General features: G+C 38.3%; 1 protein-coding gene across 6 annotated transcripts in view; it reads right to left on the bottom strand.

Moving 5' to 3' along the window:
- Enox2 (ecto-NOX disulfide-thiol exchanger 2) overlaps window positions 1-18,754 on the bottom strand; it is a 253,647-nt gene extending 234,893 nt beyond the window's left edge. For 3 of the 6 annotated variants that reach the window (XM_028763093.1, XM_028763298.1, XM_028763358.1), the window contains exons 1-2: window positions 18,658-18,754; window positions 17,196-17,255 (exon numbers count right to left, since the gene is read on the bottom strand). The gene's annotated coding sequence lies outside the window, so the exon portion shown is untranslated. Of the gene's footprint in view, window positions 1-17,195; window positions 17,256-18,370; window positions 18,540-18,657 lie in introns of those variants that run through there. The other 3 variants (XM_028763425.1, XM_028763472.1, XM_028763154.1) reach the window with 2 other exon arrangements.
- Window positions 18,755-19,881: the final 1,127 nt, after the last annotated feature.

The following is a 19,881-nucleotide window of genomic DNA, read 5'->3' as shown; positions in this document are numbered from 1 at the left end:
TTTTTTTCTGTTATCTGTACAAAAGTTATTCTAATTTTGAAAAGTTCATAGCTGGGATGCACATTCACAGTCATTCACATTCACATTCATAGCCAGGATATTTTAAAATATATACACACTTATGAAAACCATAAGCCCACTGAGCAAAATAATGCAACAAATTAATTTTTAGATGGAAAACCATTTTACCTTAACCTTTAAATTAGACAAGAATTTGTAAATTTTTACTTTCATTTATATTGGTATATAAATCCATCAAACACTAGTATGTGATCAAAAATAGATTATTTCTGTAAATAACAAAACATAGTCTTCTCAACTAGTAGCATACATTCAATTTACTTGAGACCCACTATCTACAAGGCAGTGTGATATAAGGGAGTCAAAAAATAAACATGGGTTTTTTTTAAATCACAGGTCTTAAGCTATGAGTTCAGGCTCTGGCACTGAGTAGGTATAAGACCTTTATACTCTAAGGCTCAGGCTCAGGCTAGCTGTTTATTCTGTGAATCTTGGTTTTCTTACCTATAAAATACAGATCACATAGCCACTGTTGCCACATAAGATTGTTAAGAGCTTAAACTGGAAATATGAGTTAAATCATGATAGAAATGATTAACACATCCACCGTGACCCAACAGCTGTGTTGTGATTATAACTTTAACAGAATAAAACTATTAGAGAATTAAACATATCCATTACTGACACACAAATAAAATGTAACCATAAAGTCCGCCTGATTGAATTTGAGATTGTCCATGGCTCACTTCAATTGAGACATGGAAAGGGGATGTCACTGTGTCTTTTCATATAAACACTGTATTTGCACAGAGAAGTGCTTCCTAGATACAGTAATTCCAGGAGCATAACAAAGTCCAATAGTTTTCATTGCAGACATCTAGACCAGTATTACCAGCACACAAGAAACTTCTATGTATTGAACAAAGCAATGCTTTCTGTGAGAATACATCTATTTAATTTATAGTGAAAAATGAGACATCTCTGGATTTAACCAGAGGAATACAACTTCAGCAACTTGGCACATTAAAATGTACATATACAGCTCTTTGGGAGTCACCATATACATTGGTATATGGAGAAAACATCTAGCAAGCACAACTTTCCAACACTTAGAGAAACAAACCAACTGATAGCCTGGAAGGAAACCAAAGCCATAAATTCAAAGAAATGGGCTGCAGGGAGACTCCACAAAGCTGCTGTTGCTTTAATTGCAGACAATTCAATTCAGCAGCTGTTGGTCCAGGAACTAAGCCTCACTGTATGCTCTTCAATGCAACCTTGAAATACTGTCACTCACTCCCTTCACCACATCATCTGCATGCTGCCCAATTAATGAGGAGCGAAATCAACTGTCAAACCACACATCAAAACAGAATATGATCTGTTAGCTTTTCAGCACATGAGCACATTCTTTCAAGAATGAAACAAGAATGTAGATGAAGGTCCTAGACAATAAATTATATCCAAAGTTATCAAAAACCATGGCAAGAGGAACTAAACTCCTGCTCTGTTCAGTGGAAAAGTGAAACTTTCTCAGGGTTTCTTATTTGCAAGGGTCCTTCTAGTCTAACAGCTGTATGATAACCCTTTAAAAGAACACGCATAAGTGTCTGACCAGAGCCTAAAAGTTCATTAGTATACACCAATATTTTTCTAAAAGCTTAAGCAAACATTTAAAGGACCACTTTAGATCTGATGATATGTTATAGTACTGTGTCATGGGAATGCATTTTTACCCTTGCTGTTTCTAGCACTTTTTTGTTTCTACCAGGAGAATAAATAACAATACACAATAGTCATCAGCCTGAGTTCCACACTAAAAGGAAAATAAATTGACCTGAAAGATGTATCCTGGAATGCTCCCCATTAGAAGTTTCCTCACTCTTAAGTACATGGAAATCCATACAACCAATTAGCAAATGCAGCAGCTTAAAAACTCAAGAGAAAAACAACATACTGAGAGTTTAAAAATTGCTTTTTTCCTTCCAAAACACTGTGTTGTGTGCAAACACTGTAGGCATTATCACATACTACCAGTTGCAGGCGTAAGACTTTGAGAAATTCAATACAAGAATACAGCAGAGTAGCATGCACAATTAAGGGATCGCGACGACCAATTTAACAGAAAGCCCAGATTTCACGCAACAATCTACCACACACACAGCTAGGGACAGGCGAGTTTTATACAGCTTTTTTGTTTAGCTTATTAGAAGCCTATTTGTCTTCCAGTCCAGTAGGACAGGAAGCAAAATTAAAGAAAGAAATTCACTTTGAAACCACAGGGAAATTTCAGAGAAAAAAACCATACTATACCTGTATATTGTACCAAGAACATTGTGACACTCTTCAGGGAACTGTTTCACGTTGTATCCTGCCGGGAGTTATTCTTTCCTGACCCTCTTCTGTCTTCAAAAAGAAAAGCTAAAACAACCTAAGCCCCCACCACAACACACTATCCCTAACCCACCCCCCATTGACAGGGGGGGGGGAGAAAATCACTGCCACAGTTCAGCTCAGATCCGAAGCTTCTGTTAAGCTCAGCTCCAGCCGAGCAACTGAGCTCTAGCGACAGAGCATGGGGAGGTGGATTCTGATGCCAGTAGCACTTTCATCCACTTCACTTACACAAAAGCAGGCAGTGGAAAATCCAGGAGCCTTGAAGACAAGGGCTGGAACTGCCTTTTATGAATTGCTATTACTGCATGTGTCACCATCCATCTCCAATGACGGACACTTAGAGGCTGAATTGGGAGTGGAGGGGGTGGGGTGGGGGGGAGGTTGGAGAGCAGGTGGAGAAGCAATTAGCAGTATGTTCATTGGAGAATTCGTTCAGGATTTCATACATCAGTGCCTAAAGAAACAGCGTGCAGTTGACAAATCACAACTTTACCATTTGCATGCCTTAAAAGAAATCTTAGCTCGCAGCTCCAAACAAAATAACACTTACCCACACTTCAGGGTATAGACAGTCACTCCTCTACTTTCTCTTTCCTCTGGCTACCCTTGTCCCTAACAGACCAACATTCTGAATGAATATTTGCTCCTTTTCCCTAAAGAATTATATTTTAAAAGCTGAGTGAATAGGAAGTATAAAGAAATTAAATTCTATTGAACATGGCATCTTTTAACAAAAACACAAGAAGCTAATTATTTTAAGCCAACTTTTCATCCCTACTCCCATTCTCCAGGCGCAGCCCCTACAACAATGATCATACAAGTTTTGTGCATCTATTCAACACTAAAAAAAAAAAATCTCTCTCAAAATAATTCATTTAAAACAAAGCTAAAAACCAAGGCTATTGCAGGACTCATTTGATAAGTGACCTTTAAAAAAAAGAAAGTGGTTTGGTTTTGTTCATCTGCTAAACTGAAGCACACGCCTTTAGACTGATTTTTTTTTAATGATCTATGAATAGAAACAGAAAGGAAAGACTTTCTTATGGAGAAAATGATATACCTGAAGGAACATCTAGGGGCGGGTTTCAGGGAAAGTAGGGATTCCATTTCTACATCTTTGTGGTACAGACAAGAAACAAAACTGATCTGAGCCTAAGCTTCCTTATTTATAAGTTAGAGATGACAATACGGAGCTGCACTGCTTTACATGAGACAATGGTTACGGCTCTTCTGTACAGTGGAAAGGGACAAGTACCTGAGTTAAGGTTAGTATTAGTGCACTAGGAACTAACTCCTGCTCAGGTGAAGTAGCTCTCTCACAGAATGTAAATAGACAGAAAGGACCAATACATATATACATACATACATACATACATACATATATATATTTTTTTTAAAAAAAACACTGTTTAAGTCTTCAAATTTTAAAGTTAGAATCACTGCTTGTTCTTAGAAGTCTTCAGAAAAGGATTTTGTCAGATGTTTTAAAACATAATTCATAGTACATTAGAAGTTTGTCAAAGAAACTGGAGAGCCTTAATTTTCTTTCCTTTCCAGAAAGTTTATCTTCCTTCGCAGGATCTGAGTTTGCTAAGTATTGAAAAATAAACATCTGCTTTTGCTAAATCTTTCTATTTACCTGGCTCATCTTCTATGCTCAGTATGTGGGGGAAAGATTTAAATTGATTTACAAGATAAAAATCAAAAGTCATGCTTTCTAAGGCTCCAAGTTGCCTTGATACTATATATACAGTGACCAGCTGGCTTATACTGGGACGCAATTTTAGCACATGAAGTCCTGGGGTGGCCACACCTGGGGTACTAAATGATCCAAGCAATGTTTGGGGACCTCCGGTTCAGCCAAATCCCACATGTCCTGATTTCCATCTGTATGGTAGTTACCCAAGTGTGTGTCTGTCCACATGAGACAAATGTGAAACAGCCAAAAAAAAAGCAGAAATATCAGATGTCAGCTCATCTTGGCCCCCTTCAGTGCCATCTGTGACTTGAAACAAGTGTTTAGGCCAATTCTTATAATAAGAAAAAAAACTTTCTAATTGTTCTCTCGAATACCATTGCCATTGCTAAAAATGCCAGTAAAATATTTATCTGAAACCTATTTAAAATCAATGGGGAAAGTAGATAATATGAAACACAAAGTGTTACCTGACTAGTAGCTAAGAGGAGAAGAGCTGTTTAAAAGGAAAAGGAAGGAGAGGCTAGAGAGATGAGAAAAGAAACAGGCCAGTAGGGGGAGAACGAAGAGAGAATAAGTGACTTTTCTTTCTAATCACACACTTGCTGGGTCATGGCAAATCTCTTCTGCTTCCGAAGCATTGTAAATGATACTTTTTTATAACCAAAGCTGCAACCTAGCCTTCCATCTGCTTATATGGAGAAACAAGAGCTTGCAAAACTGGAGGACCTAACAGCAGAGTTTGCTTCTACTGGCATACAGAAACCCAAAAATGTAGAGTACAAATCCCCAGAAGCCTCCTAGCTACAAGCCTCCATTATAACCTCACCTCTGGTATGGCTGGCTGCAAAGAAAGGTACCAGCCCACCTATGGAGTCCAAAAAAAGGGGGTTTTTGATGCTTTAAATTGGGCATGGTAGGAATGGAATAATGGCTGTATTTCAGAATCAGGGTGTTCCACCTTTAGGCATTATCAAGAACTTATACAAATTCAAGTTTGAAATTCAAATCCCTCAAGTTTCTCAAAAGTGCCACACAAAGTAAAAGAAAAGGGACTAGAAAAATGATCTTGTCAACACTGTCCTATCAGTCCAAATATAAGGGTCCTATATAGAAGATAGCTGACATACTATTCACAATATCAATGATGTGTGTTTGTGTGGGGTGTGGTGCAGCACCTTCAAACCACATGAGCAAAAATGGAAAATCAAAGTATTCTGAGGAGGAGAGACACCAGTAAGTACTGCACTGCTTCCATTACCCTGACTTCAAATGTTAAAACCCAAGCATGAACGCCGTCCTTGAACTTCCCCTCAGCAGTCACTCCTTAGCCTGACTGCTCACATGAATTAGGGCCATTCACCACCTGAGATTCCAGGTGTAGTTGTCAAAAACCAAAGTTCCAGTGGAAAATTTCAAGGAATCAAGAATTTGAACCAAACCATGAACTTCAACAGGAAGGAACAACATTAATTTGCTAAACTTTAAAATGAAAACTTAAGAGTTCAATAAAAGTAAGAAGTAATGAACTAATTTGAATCACGATGAACCTTCATCACACCTTGACAAAACCCTCCTAGAACATACAGTTAAAGTTTCTGTAAAGGGCACACTTAAAGCAGACTTATTTGCTTGAAAGTTCTCAAAGGGAAAAACAATCAGAACTGACTTCTGTTTTATTTATTTATTTTTTTACCTGTTTGACCTTGTTCAAGTCACTTCCATTATCTTAGCCTCACCTTGCTGGCTTTGAAATGGTCTGTGCTGGGATTGTCAATATTTAGTATAGCAAAAAAATTAAATGATATCACAATTTGGCCCTCATAGCTAAGAAACACAGACACTCACTCATCATAAGCTTCTCTCTCTCTCTCTCTCTCTCTCTCTCTCTCTCTCTCTCTCTCTCTCTCTCATTCTTCTCTCATACATCACATCCCAACTGAAGTTTCCCTTTCCTGCTCTCCTTCCAGTCTCCCCTCTTCTCTCCTCTCTATCCACTCCTCCAGTTTCCCTTCAGGAAAGAGCAGGCCTCCCAGGGACATCAACCAAACACAGCATATCAAGTTTCGATAAGACTAGGCACAAACCCTCATATCAAGGCTGGATGAGGCAACCCAGTTGGAAAAAAAGAGTCCCAAGAGCAGGCAAAAGAGTTAAGGCTATCCCTACTCCAACTGTTGGGAGTCTAACGAGAACACCAAGCTGTACAACTTGCCAATATTCCCTCAGTGCCTACCCAGACCACAGCTGTCTTCTCAGTTGATATCTCCTACTTTCATATGGCTTATTTTGAAATAGGTTTTTACATGAGAGTTGGTAGCTGGTCTTGTCCAGACTCAAAAAGGAAAAAAAAAAACCCATCTCAACAGTCTTTCTTTAAAAAAATATTTGCTCCCCCCCTCCCCAGAAAAAGTTTTAGGGACACTTTGTATAGAGGAATTTTAATCCAGCAACATAGCTGCTCTGGCAAGGGATCACATAGAAAAATATTGTAGGCCTATGATCTGGCGGGAATTCAGTCACACTCTGGATTATAGTATAACCTGCTGGAATACAGACACTCCCTAAGTACACACCTTTAATCCCAAACAATGAAGGTTAGTTTGTGAAAGAAAGCAGCCAGGTTTGAAATGATGTCTAATAAATTAGACAGGGGCAGACAAAGTGAGGAATCAGAGAAAGATTTGACAGAATGAGTCAGAGATGTCTCATGAATACAGAAAATGGAGGGCAGTTTACTGAGTGATGTCAGTTAAATTCAAACTATGCAGTAGAGTTCAATTTGTGCAGTTTGTACAGTGCAGTTCAGCAGAGGCAGTTAAAGCAAGAGAATCAGATGGAGCCAGAAAATTAGAATAAATTGCCAGAGTTACTTTGAGACCAACCAGAGCAATTCAGTGAGAAGGCGAGAGAAACCAGTTTGTATCAGTCAGCATGGAGAGAAGTTTGAGCCAAAACAGCTGAGTTGAACCAACAAGCCAGAGTTCAGAAAGAACCAGAAAGGGTGAGCTTACTCAGTAAACTCTGAGACAACAATCACATCTGGCCAATAAAAGTTACATTTACAACTTCATCATTTTCAAATGAAAGTTATAGTTGAATAGTCTGCTCCCCACAAAAATATGAGAGGAGAGTAACCTAAAATATGGTGCTAATCTACTGTATGGTAGACATAGCATGGTAGTTTACATAAGTGCATTAGCCAGTTCCCACAATACAGTGTTGTTTAGGTTTTATAAATATTTCCTAAGCAAGAAACCTGGCCAACTTATGTTAAATGACTACTTAGTCAATTAACTACCATGAAAAGATTGAGACTTGAACTCAATCAACCAGAATCCTTTCCATACCAACATCTTAATGCTTAAGCCATACTTCCTAACTCAATCATACAACTGCAAATGCTTACTGAATAAATCCCATGCTGAGCCACCAAGTAAAGGTGGAGTTCCTGGTATTCCTATGTGTCTTTTTTAGCCTTTGTTTATTGTCTCTGTGTGAACCCACATGCACCTGTGTGTTTGCATATGAACATCAATATTACAGCACATGTGTTTTGTTTGGTTTTTTTGGGGATGTCTGGCAAATGGAGAAAGAAGCATGCTGTCAGATTTTTTTATAAAGTGTCATTGATATGATAGTAGCTAGCACAATACTTGGCACAAAATTACTACTCAATCAAAGCAGATTAGAGCTCTCTTTGTAACTTAAGTGACATAGCAAAAGAGGAAATGTTATAAGGAAAAAGGAAACTAGGGTTACAGAGCTCAAACAGTCTAAGGCTAGATATAGCACACATAGCCCATCCACAGCTTCCAAAATTAAGTTGCATTGGATAATAAAGGAGAACAAAGTATTAACTGGTGGAATTTAAAAAGGAAACTCACCATGTGCTGTGCTAAGCAACAATTTTGTCTATTTTCCTAGAACCACTGCTTCTAAAGAGAGAGCTAAGAAAACAGAGGTACTGCTGGGAGTACTTAGTAAACTTTAACATCCTTCTTCACAGAACATTTCAAGTCCTCACTGACTACCACCCATTCAACTGTGACCTTCGAAAACACCCCTTTCCCAGCCTCTTCCTCTGTGTATTCTGACTTTTAGTTATTTCTTTCCCTGACCTAACTCTGTCTCTGCTCAACATCATCAAGTGGTATTTATGGACTGTGTCTGACACTGCACTAGATGAAACAGGAGGACTTCTCAAAATTAGTCAAAGAAATACATGTTCCACTGAAAAACAGACAGAACTACAATATCCAAGCAGATTAGAGTTTTGGCAGCATATAGCAAATGCAGGTATAATTGGAGGGTTTGATTGATTTCAGAGTACAAAAACATTTTTTTTTAATGTGGCTAATGATATGAACACTGGAGTATTTAGAAAAAGTGTACTGGTGGCAAAACTCAGTTTGAAAGGCTTAAGAGGATGGATAGGTGGCAAGCAGGTAATAAAAAAATACAGGGATTGGGAAGATGGCTTAGCAGATGAAGCCATTTGCCACCAAATCTGATGACCTGAGTCTGATTTCCGCAAGTTGTCTTCTGTCCTGCACACATATCATTTGCAATGGTATACACACACACACACACACACACACACACACACACACACACACACACAAAGGGGGGGAGGGAGAGAGAACATAAATTCAGAAATCAAGTGCAATAACATGATTAATTAGTATCGGAGTGCTCAAAATCTAATTTTTTCAACTTTTCTCTTACATTTGATATTTTTCATGATTAGAGTTTAAGGATAAAAAGTGTACCTTATGACACTTCAAATTTCCAGAAGAAAATGGTCATACATTGTAAAATCTTAAGGCAATTAGGGCAAAATTGTAGTGAGAAATTTTGTTTCTTAGAAAATCATAGAAATATCATAAAAATGAGTTTTTGTTTTAATCCCAGATGTGAGATATGGGTCTGCTTCATATTGCCCACAGTAGCTAATGATGATTTGCCTTGGGTTCTAGCAGGAGTGTGGTTTTGCCATCTGCAGAAAGTTCCTACGATTTGGTGACATCTGGAATTCTGGGGACTTTTCAAAGGGTACATAAATGCTATGACCCAGAGAAGTAGAGGGTTGTCTCTTAGATGTGGTTTGTAAAGTAGTTGTGTGCAAAAAAGAAAACAAGAATTAGCTATCCTGATGGCAAAGATCAGTAGGAAGTGGTTTACCAATAATGTCGCCCCTTTCTCCTCTATCCTTTTTTCTCTTTTATTTAGTGTTAGAGGGTTGAAAAGGTAGAAGAGTGGAGATGAGTGGAAGAAAGAAGAACCCACACAGTAGCCAAACATCAGGCTACACAAAATTGGTGATTCTGAATGAATAGTATGTACGATTTATACAACTACTTTTTCCATATTTTAAAGTCCTTAAAAGACAAGAGAGATGGCTTCTTTCAGGGGCCATAGCTTTGGGAGTGGGCAAAAATAGGAGGTTCATTGGGGCTTTCTGCCTGCAGGACTATCTGAAAAATGTGAATTCCAAGTTAAGGGAGAGAGCCTGCCTCAAAGTAATAAGGCAGGTTGTGATATAAGAGAACACTTGACATGCTCCTGTGGCCTCCACAGGCTCACCAATGTAAATACTTATGTATGACACACACACAAATACACACATACATGCATACACATACATACTACAAACTTGCAAGGCAATTTGTTGGGCAGTGATCCATTTCATTTAATATCTCAATTGTCATTTTAAAACTTTATTCATGTATTTATTGGTTGTTTTTTTATTCTTTTCGAGACAGTACCACATTATGTATCCCAAGCTGGCCACCAAACTCACTATATAACCCAGGATGGCCTCAAAGTCATAGTCATGATCATGCCTCAAGCTCCCAAATGCGACAATCACAGAAATATGTCACTTGCTGTTACAGTTACCATTTTAAATGAGGTCTACAGTGGTAGATATTAAAAAGAACGTCAGAAGGGTAGGAGAATAGCAATCATCAACCAATAAAAAGACCATGGATGCACTACTATATTCAAGAGTCTATAGTATATACTGTTTTAAAACATTAGTCCTTGCCCAGTGCAGACTAACAATATAGATGAAGGAATGCCAAAGTGGAGTCTGAAAGGGTCACTGGCTGGAGCAGAGTTCTGTTAAGAGAGAAGTATAAATACTGGAAACAGGCTGGAGCCAAATTGCAGAGAAAGCCAGGCTGAAAAATCTGGCCTTCCTCCTAAGGACAACAGGAAGCTATTTATGGCTTCTGAGTCAGGGAAAGAAAATTAACTAAAACTGATTAGCTTAATAGTACAATTTGTTTAGGCAAATGTACCTTCAACATGCACTTGGGTTATATCTATATACTTCTGTTCCTTCTATTTCCCACATCTGAACATGGTCCATAGAAGTTTCCAGCACTGTGGACACTGGCCACTTTTCAAGTAGCCTCTTCCTTGCGCATATTCAGCCCATGTCCCTTTCCCTCCGTGTGCTCTCAACGTGCCTCAGTCTTGCTGACTCAGCAAGCAATAAATAAGATTCACATAATGTTTCTGAAATGAAGCTGTTGAGCTCTGAAACTGATTTCCTTTGTGATAATCAAACCCTAATTGCTGCAAAGATCACTGGCTTGAGGTGGAAAACCTGAATATTTAACTAAGTGACATATGAAGAGGTACAGGAATGTATGTCCTATGTGTATGTAAGGTGACAATATTACTCTCTGTATACTGGAAGAAAGGTTAATGGAGGTACCCCTGCTGGACAGTGGTAATTGTGAGAACACCTCTCTAAACTTGCTAAATGACACAGTGGAGTTTGCCTATCTTTTTCCTATCCTCTAACCCAGTCATGTTACTCCCCTACTTAAAACTCTGTGCTGCCTCTCTCCTGTGTGCCTATGAGACAAAGACCACATTTAGTAGCAATTTTATTAACTTGCCACAGGATACCTTTCCAAATTCCTATTCTGGATCCCTCCCTCTGTCACATTCTTTGTTGGATACATAGAGGATCATACCTTTACTGCAATGCTCCATGTTTATCCAATGTCTTTTCATGTGTTGGTCTTCCTGCTAAGACCCTCTGCTAGCCACTTCATTATCTACCTAGAATATAGGCAACTCCCATTCATTCCTTAAGATCCAGCAAAGTCAAAGCTTTGCTCCATGGATTGCCCATACCAAGCAGTGTGCCTTTCACTGTGTTCCTAGGAGGTCTCTGTATATCTCTCTTTTTGGGAGATATATATATATATATAATTTCTTTAAGTTATAGCTCCCCTGCTAGACTGTGAGATCATTAAGATTATATATAATTCCATATTATATTTCCAGTGCTTAGCATAAGGTCCAGACCTTTGTAAGTGATCAAATGTTTATCAAATGAATGACTTTGAATATCAGAAGTTGCTTGATTTCAAATTCAACATCTTTTAAAAAATAAATTTTTGGTTAGCAGAGAAAGAAGTGGGTATTACTGTGGCATTTTTATACATATATAATATTACACTTTGTTCTTCTTTGCTCCCTAGCTATCATCTTCCCCCATTTCTGGCCAGACCCCTTCCTGATATCCCCAAATAGTTCTCTTTCATTTCATGACATACTCATTCCACTGCCCCTGGCATTTCCTGAAAGGTGAACGTTAGACTGCTATGTAGCCACTACAATATTAGTGAAGTGTGTCTGAGGACACAACTGAGGAAGAAACAGTAGGAGGAAATATCATGAGGTCTTCCTGTGGAATTGTTTCTATCCCAGGAAATTCTTCTTGGCAGTTGTTGTTGCTAAAAAGAGCAGCTGGAGCAGATGAGAAGGGGCCTTATCAGGGGGTTCTCCATCTTTGATTTTCACAGTACACCATGGAAGCAATACTGTCTATATAACATTCTCCATATAATGCTTCAGTTCCTCTGAATTACAGCCAAACTTTCATTTGTGTTCTGCCTACAGATGCCTTTCGACCGGCCCTGTTAATGGATAGTCATTGAATGCTCTTCAGTTTTTATTCTCACCTATCATTATGATGCCAAGAACACTATTTTTAAGAGACCAGTAAACAAAACATCACAAAGAGGTAAACAGAGCTTTAAAATGTCTTTGTTCATCAGACAGCACCGGTGCATTTCATTATGTCTCCATTTTACAATGTTTTCTATGTTGTTATCAGGAAAGTGTAAAGAAGGAAAATTAAGACCAGCTCAACATCAGACTTTGTAAGCAAGAAATGAGAAAACTAAGCTGAAGTCTATAAATTGTTGTGTATATGATCAGTGACTTCTGAAAAGTCAACACTGGGGCTGTTTCTTAAAAGTTGGTACAAAGCATTTATCCTTTGCTTTAGACTAAACTGAATTGGTTTGCTGAACTTAAAAAAGAAAAACAACTGAGTCTGTTTTGATCTTCAAAAATGTCAAACAGGTAAACACTTCACTTTTTTTGTACATATAAATCTAAGGGCCAGGCCTCGCTTGAGGAAGATTTAAGAGACATAAAATTTGTCTGAGGTGTCTGCCAAATCTCAGCAGCAGAGACAGAAACCCTGGAAAAGCTGACACAATCATAATTCTCACATCACTGGCAAGCTTGTACTGGGCTGGAGCTGAAGAAACCACCCTTTCTTAGGTAATACTGTTTACAAACAGACAAGTGTATCGTTTGCTTATCAGCTATCTGGTAGCTTACTTCTGCCTAGTTATCTCACAGAGGGAAAAGGGGGGAAAGAAAAATAAACCCCTTCTGGCACACAGTCCAATTTCCACCTGGGTAAATTTATACTTAGAAGATGGACTTGCTTGTAAGTGTCTCTTTCAGTAGTTCTTGAAGTTCATTCACTAATATCTCTCTGTCTCTGTGTCTCTCTGTGTCTGTCTGACTCTTTCTGTCTTGTCTCTCTTTCTCCCACCCTCTCCCTCTCTCTCTCTTTCTCCCTCCCCCTCTCTCTCTTTCTCTCTCTCTGTTTACACACACACACACACACACACACACACACACACACACCTCCAAGGCATCAAAATGAGTATTTATGAGTATCTGGTGCAGAGCCTAGAACAGTAATTTCACATAATAAGCCTGCAATAATTCACTGAATAATTTGAAACCTTAACTATAATTTCAATGTTGAACTGTAGAATTACAGATTCTTTTTTATCAGTACATAGGCATATTAATTGTAAAACTAACTAATGGGCTTAAAAGGGACATCGTAGTCTATGCAAAGTAATATTATTTCATTCCCAGATGATTTATGCTCATAACTTCTGTCCTCTACAGATCATCCATTTTTGCACAGTAGTTATTATTTTGTAAGGAAAATGAAGGAAAGATCATGCTGCAGGATACTAAGTGACTATATGACAACCAATATACTTTTGTAGAGAGAAGTCTGATGCCTAAAATTCATGTAATGTATGTCATTATAGTAATTCCCACACATATGCCTAAGATCACTCAACACAAGAATATGGGGCATGCATGGGCTATATATACTCTGTAAATAGGATTAACTGTAGAATTCAACCAACATCTTCCCTAGGGAAACATCACTAAAAATGCATTTATATGGCATTAAAAAATAAATTAACCAATGGCACTGGCCCCATGACATGCACTCCTCCTTGTATACTCAATTTTATCCTGATGTTCTCTAGCTTCCTATTGGCACGCCTGTTCCCAAAGACACAGATTTCCAAGTTAGAGAGAAACACAGAGAAATTGGAGCTACTCCACTTCCCTTGTCTGAAGTGTTACGTGAGTAAGGGAAGCTTTCTATACATTAATACAAGGCAAAGCAGTATGTGCCAAAACCATGTCAGTTTTAGACTGTTCTTGCTACAGTATGATCACATATAACTTGCCTGAGGGAATGGAAGTCTAGGTAGAGTGACAAAGACAAACAGGTGATTTCAGGAAAATGAAAAACACTAAGCCACCACAGGGGGGTGATGGTTCTTCTTAACCAAGTTCCTTATTACGATAACTTTGCTTCTATCATTTATTTAAATTAGTCTTCCCCATTTGTAAAATAGTAATCTTTTTCTGAGACAGGGTTTTGCTGTGTAGCTCCAACTGGCCTGGAACTTACTGTATAGATTAGGCTGTCTTCAAACTCACATAATTCTACGTCTGCCGGTCAGCTTAAAATAGTAGTAACTATTGAATGTATTTAATATGCCATTCTGAGGATAAAATACTAGTAGTTTGTGTGTTATAAGAACAGTTAGCCTATATAATCCACATCGGCATTTGGCCAACTATAAGCATTTCACATCTGCCTGACAGTAGCCTACAATTAAAAAAAAAATAAGTTATAAGAAGTAAAATTGACGCTAATGGAGGTGATTTGCAAAGCTTTCATCAGCCAGCCTAAAAACCTTTAGCTATTATCCTAAGAAGGGAGGGCAGCCTTTGAACTATTTATAGGGAGGCCGAATAGCATCAGATTTTTGATTTATAAAACATCTTTTATATGTAAAACAGATGGGAAGAAAGTTGATCTAGAGGTAGTAGAAATCCAGTATAATAAAATTATTTAAAAATAACAAATGTTTTCTCTGTAAAATTAGGATAATAAATATATACACAAGATTAAAAAGTATAAGTCATATGTGATCTTATCATTTGTGGCAAACCCCTTTTTGTATATATTTAATAGTATAGCAATTTTCCTGTGTGTACACACATAGACTTATGTGCCATGTGTAAGTTAAGTACACCTTTAAGTTGGAATATGTTACACTGTACAGGAAGTTGTATGGTCTGAAAAAGATAAAAAAAATGTCTAAAATTTTAAAAAGTGAAAGAATGAGAGTTTTAATTGTTAGGTTCAGTAAAAGTAACAAATACAGGAAAGTGCTGTATCTGTCAATTTACATTTTCCTGTACTTTTTAATTTCCTGCATTACCAAGGTCCACAGTTGGATTCATGGGGATATCACTATATTTTGTCATACAATAACCACTTCTTATATGTCTACTGTCCCAGGGGCTCTTTCCAAGTGCATAGATATGAACAAGATGTGGTCCCTGCTCTCAGGAGTTTACAGCTTACTGAGAAAAAACAACTACAGAGTGATACACTACAGTATGATTTGCTCTAGAATAGAGGTAATATGGGTCCTACCAGAAGGGAGAACACTAACCTTGCCTTGTGTGTGCATTCATGCATATGTGGATTGTTTATTGGCAAGGCTTCCTAGAGATGGTCATATTTCAATTGAATTTTGAAGGGTCTCAGTAACACTCAGTGAGGCAAGAAGTGTGCTTTTGCATAATCCAAATCCACTCTCCTGAACAGTAACCATTCCCCCAACTGTTACCTTAATGCATGAAATAGCATGCTCTGGCAATATTATGCCTATCATAAAAGATAAAGAACAAGCAAGTAGTAACACTAATAGAATAATATTTACATGTACTGATTCCTACTAATTCTAACTAATAAGTATCTCTCAAGTGTGTTTTCTCCTCTTCTGTGTCACTACTTTTCTCTCTGAAGGAAAACACCATCCTTGTATACTGATCAAGTCTCCCTCCAGCAAGCACATCCTTTCCTTACAAATGTGAAACTGTACCAGTGATGCTCCTTTCCTGAAAATGTTATTTTTCTATTTCCTACTGGATTCTTTACATCTAATACATGATGTTACAACTTGGTGATGTCTAACATAGTCATACTTTTACTTACTTAATATTTCTCCTTAGATCAACTTAAGACTAATGTAGTTTCTACTTTTATTAAATCAAGTCCTATGCAACCTTAGGTTTGATGAACTAATCCAGATTTTTTTTAATCAGATACATTCAAATAGGAAATGAATGAAATTTTAGATGTGTGTGGGAGCACCACATAACTACCACTGGTCCACGTCCTCCATTTTGAGAGCCAATGGACCTGTGGGAACACATTCATATTTCATAGCATTACAGCTAATTCTTCAAAAATCACACTCAAAATGCTGTAGCATCCTTTGCTTGAACCTTCTTTATCTTAGCTGTGACAAATTGCTCATATTGAAAACTCATATTTCACACTTATAGAGACACACGACATTCAGAGTGATTCCTTTATCTCCAATGATTCCACTCCACCCTTCTCTGCCTGGCAAATTCCTTACCCTTCAAGGTCTTTCTGTCATGTCACCTCCTCACAAAAGACATTGTCATAACCCCCTCCTCTGATTAGCCACTCTTTCCTCTACCATACCACAGTGCTTTCTACCTGGTTCTGTTCTACAATTTTCTACTCTATGGGATCTCCCAATTGCGGTCACCTTGCTCCCCTAAACCCAGTGATGGTTTAGGCCTTGTATTCGATTGAATCTTTTTGTATTTCATGTGTTCTCAGGTCCCAGAGGGCATCTAGTAACCTGGGTCCCTTTGAAAAAGCTGAAATGAAATAAAACCCAAAGAACTGTCTAGATCCAAATGACTTAAAAGTAGGTCATAGTTTTTGTATGGAAGCATCTAATTTAGAAAAAGATACATTGACTATAATTTTGGCAGACATAATCAACTACAGTTATAATAGTTGAGCTAATTTGGTATTGGCAACTACTTTACAGCAGACACACTCTGATACAAAAATCCAAATGACTCATTTGGCTTTCTTCCAGGATGAACAATTGTACCTTAAAGTAATCTTTTCCTTGCCACAGTTGGAAAATCAAGAACAAAATTACACATCAGAACTAGAGAACCATGGGAGAAAGAGCGTGGGCTTTCAAGTCAGAAATCTGCACACTAAAACTCCACCTCAATTATCTCTAATCTATTTGACTTCAAATATTTGCTTAAAATATCCATTTTAATTTCTTCTCCTAGAGAAATAGTGGAAATAGTACATATAAGACTCTTAGACAGTGTCACAAAGTGCTTATGATTCTTGGACATTATGTGGGCTCGATAAATAGGAGTCATTATTGTCATCTAATCAGATGATTACAATTCAGGTAAGCTGCTAGAGAAGGAGAGCAAACTCATTTCTTAAGAAAATTCGTTTATGGCACTTTGCTTTCTAATTGACAAATACAGGTTGTGGTGAAGATTAACCACAAACAAAATATCTACAAGACAAAAGTTTCTCCTTATATTTAAATTAAACTCACACCTGGAACAGACCACCACACTTCTTTGTGTTCTCCAAGAATTGATCTCAAATCGGGTTCCCCTAGGATGAAAAGGAAAATCACCCAGTCTTAATTTTTTTGTTTTTAATTTTATTCGATACAAAATAAAATTCAAACTTTGTATATTCTTCAATCTCTCATATTACTATGATCTCCCAATATTATCCTAGTATTATCTCCCAATATATCCCTGCTGCTATCTCTTATATAACTAAGCATGCCTCTATCATACACTCCTCCCTTTTCGATCCCCCACTTCTTAATCTCCAAGTCCTGCATCATCAGGAAGCATTTCCTTCACCTTTTGCTCCTTTTGAATCTCCTTTATTCTACTGGAGCCCAAATTAAAGGTAACCTCTTCCACAAAGTATACTAGGATGGTTCTAAGGGAAGAGTAAGTTTCAAGACTTCAGCAAGTCTTGAGTTGGGATAGAACTTTTACAAAGCAGCCTCTAAATCCTATCTATATGCCCTTCCACTAAACTCTGAACACTTTTCCCACACATTTGTAATATATAATAATTAATACAATGTGTTTCATACTGTATACTGTGTTTCGGAGCTGGTGTGCCCATTGACTGTCTATGAATATTAGTGTTAATCAGACTTTGCTGGAAGCTCTTAAAATGCCCCATGTTTTAAATGGTCCAATTTGCCTTCTACTCTCACCAGAACACTAGACTGAACCTTAATTATGTATTTCTCAAAAGTAAGACTATTTTATTTCTGCTTCCTATCCCTTCCGGAAATTGAAGAACATCTTTTCCACTCCAATGACTAGTTGAAAAGGGCCAGTAGAGGGATGAGCTGATTTAAAAAATAAATAAAGGAAGGAAGGAAGGGAGGGAGGAAGGGAGGAGAGAGGGAGGGAGGGAGAGAGAGAGAGAGAGAGAGAGAGAGAGAGAGAGAGAGAGAGAGAGAGAGAGAGAGAGAACGAGAACCTCATTATCAGGAAGCAGAAGCGGAAATTGGGTATAGCAAGGAATTTTCACTCGCCTAGAGGGAACAGAGGTGCAGGGTGGGGTCGGGTGGTGTGTGTGCGCGTGTGCGTGTGTACTTGCAGTGGTAGGTGCTCAGACCTGAACAAATTAAGGGAGAAAGAGAGGGGGAAAACCGAGCACCCAACTCCTATAAAGAGAACCCAGATGCCACTTACTGGAGACTCTCTCATCCTAAGGAGCACATGCTGGGTGGTGGGGAGAAGGGCGGGTGGTGGTAGGAACTAAAACCAAAGAGTTGGTCCGGGGGAAGTGCTTGTGTTCTGAAAGCTCAGGCAACTGGAGCCCACTCCCTAACTCCCAGTCAACACACCCCCACCCGTGAAGAAGCGGGCTGGGCGGAGTTTGGCGCCAAAGACGGCGGCCCCGGAAGCACCCTCCTCCCTAGACCCCCTCAGTCCCACATTCCCCGGCCACTGCCACTCGGGCTTTCTGCCTCGCTGACCTCCAGCTCCCCGGCTACCGAAGCGCTACTCCTTAAACAGCCGCAGAAAATCGGGCCGGCTCGGAAGTTCCTGGACCCGGAGTACCCCCGGTGTGCTGCGTGCCCCACAACTGTCTTCCCAACTGTGTACCTTCTACTACATGGCCTAGGCCAGGCAATGGGGCCCAATAGCTGGACCCTAATCTACAGGGTGACTATTGAGGCCTCGCCCATTGGCTACAGCATACAGGGAAATGCGGAGCCTAAGCGTGTGTCCTCATGGGAAATGTAGTTTGAAGTCACTGGAGCCTGTTCTTCCTCAGAACTGTCCAATATATTTGTTTTAGTAGAGACACTCAAGGGATGCTAGAGGATTCTGGGAGATGAAGTCAGAATACTTTCTTCTAGATACCCACAATTCCTCTCACACCAAGCTTCCGAAAAATCCCCTGAGTTCAAATACGGGAGAGTATTATGGGTATTGTAGTTTAGTGTTCGAGGCCCCTCAAACAAGCTTAGGTAAAAAGAGATTGGAGAGGCAGATTAATGTTCTAGATTCTTCTGAATACTATAAAAATATTTATGTTTTGAGAAATCATGTTTATACTGTATTATAATTTGACATTTTCACTTGAAGTCTGGGTATGGTTTATTTTTTTTTTTTTAGGCAGAATGCTGCTATCTAGCCTAGAACTGGCTTTGAGTTAAGAATCCTACTGCCTAAGCTTCTTCAGATACATAATTAAACACATGTGTTACATATATATACATATATATGTATATATATATACATATACGTATATATATGCGTGTGTGTGTGTTTCTGTTCTGTTAAGGTTAAAATTTTAATTAAAAAATATACCTTGTAAAAGTTTGCCCTTTATTAGACTCATTAGAAAACTAGATATTTCTAATTGGCAATTTTATTTTCCCTTAGAACTTGTCATAATTAAACATAGAAATGTGATGTAGGAGATCCCAAAAGAAATCTATTAAACAAACAGACAGTGAAGCTGGATTCTTGCAGTAACAATTGATGGCTGTGCCATATAATGGTATAATGCTATAGCTCATAACAGATACACAATACAACTAGAATAATAAGTAACTCTATATATCATTAATAAAACATCTTTTAAGTAAAACTATGTGACAAGAGACCAGTAAATAAATGGGTGGATAAACACAAATAAATCCAACATCATAAAAGACACATTAGATCTAAAAACACAAACTAATATCAAC

This window comes from Grammomys surdaster, unplaced genomic scaffold, assembly GCF_004785775.1.
Source record: "Grammomys surdaster isolate TR1022 unplaced genomic scaffold, NIH_TR_1.0 60, whole genome shotgun sequence".
Taxonomy (NCBI): Eukaryota; Metazoa; Chordata; class Mammalia; order Rodentia; family Muridae; genus Grammomys; species Grammomys surdaster.
This window is presented reverse-complemented; position numbering and strand designations above follow the sequence as displayed.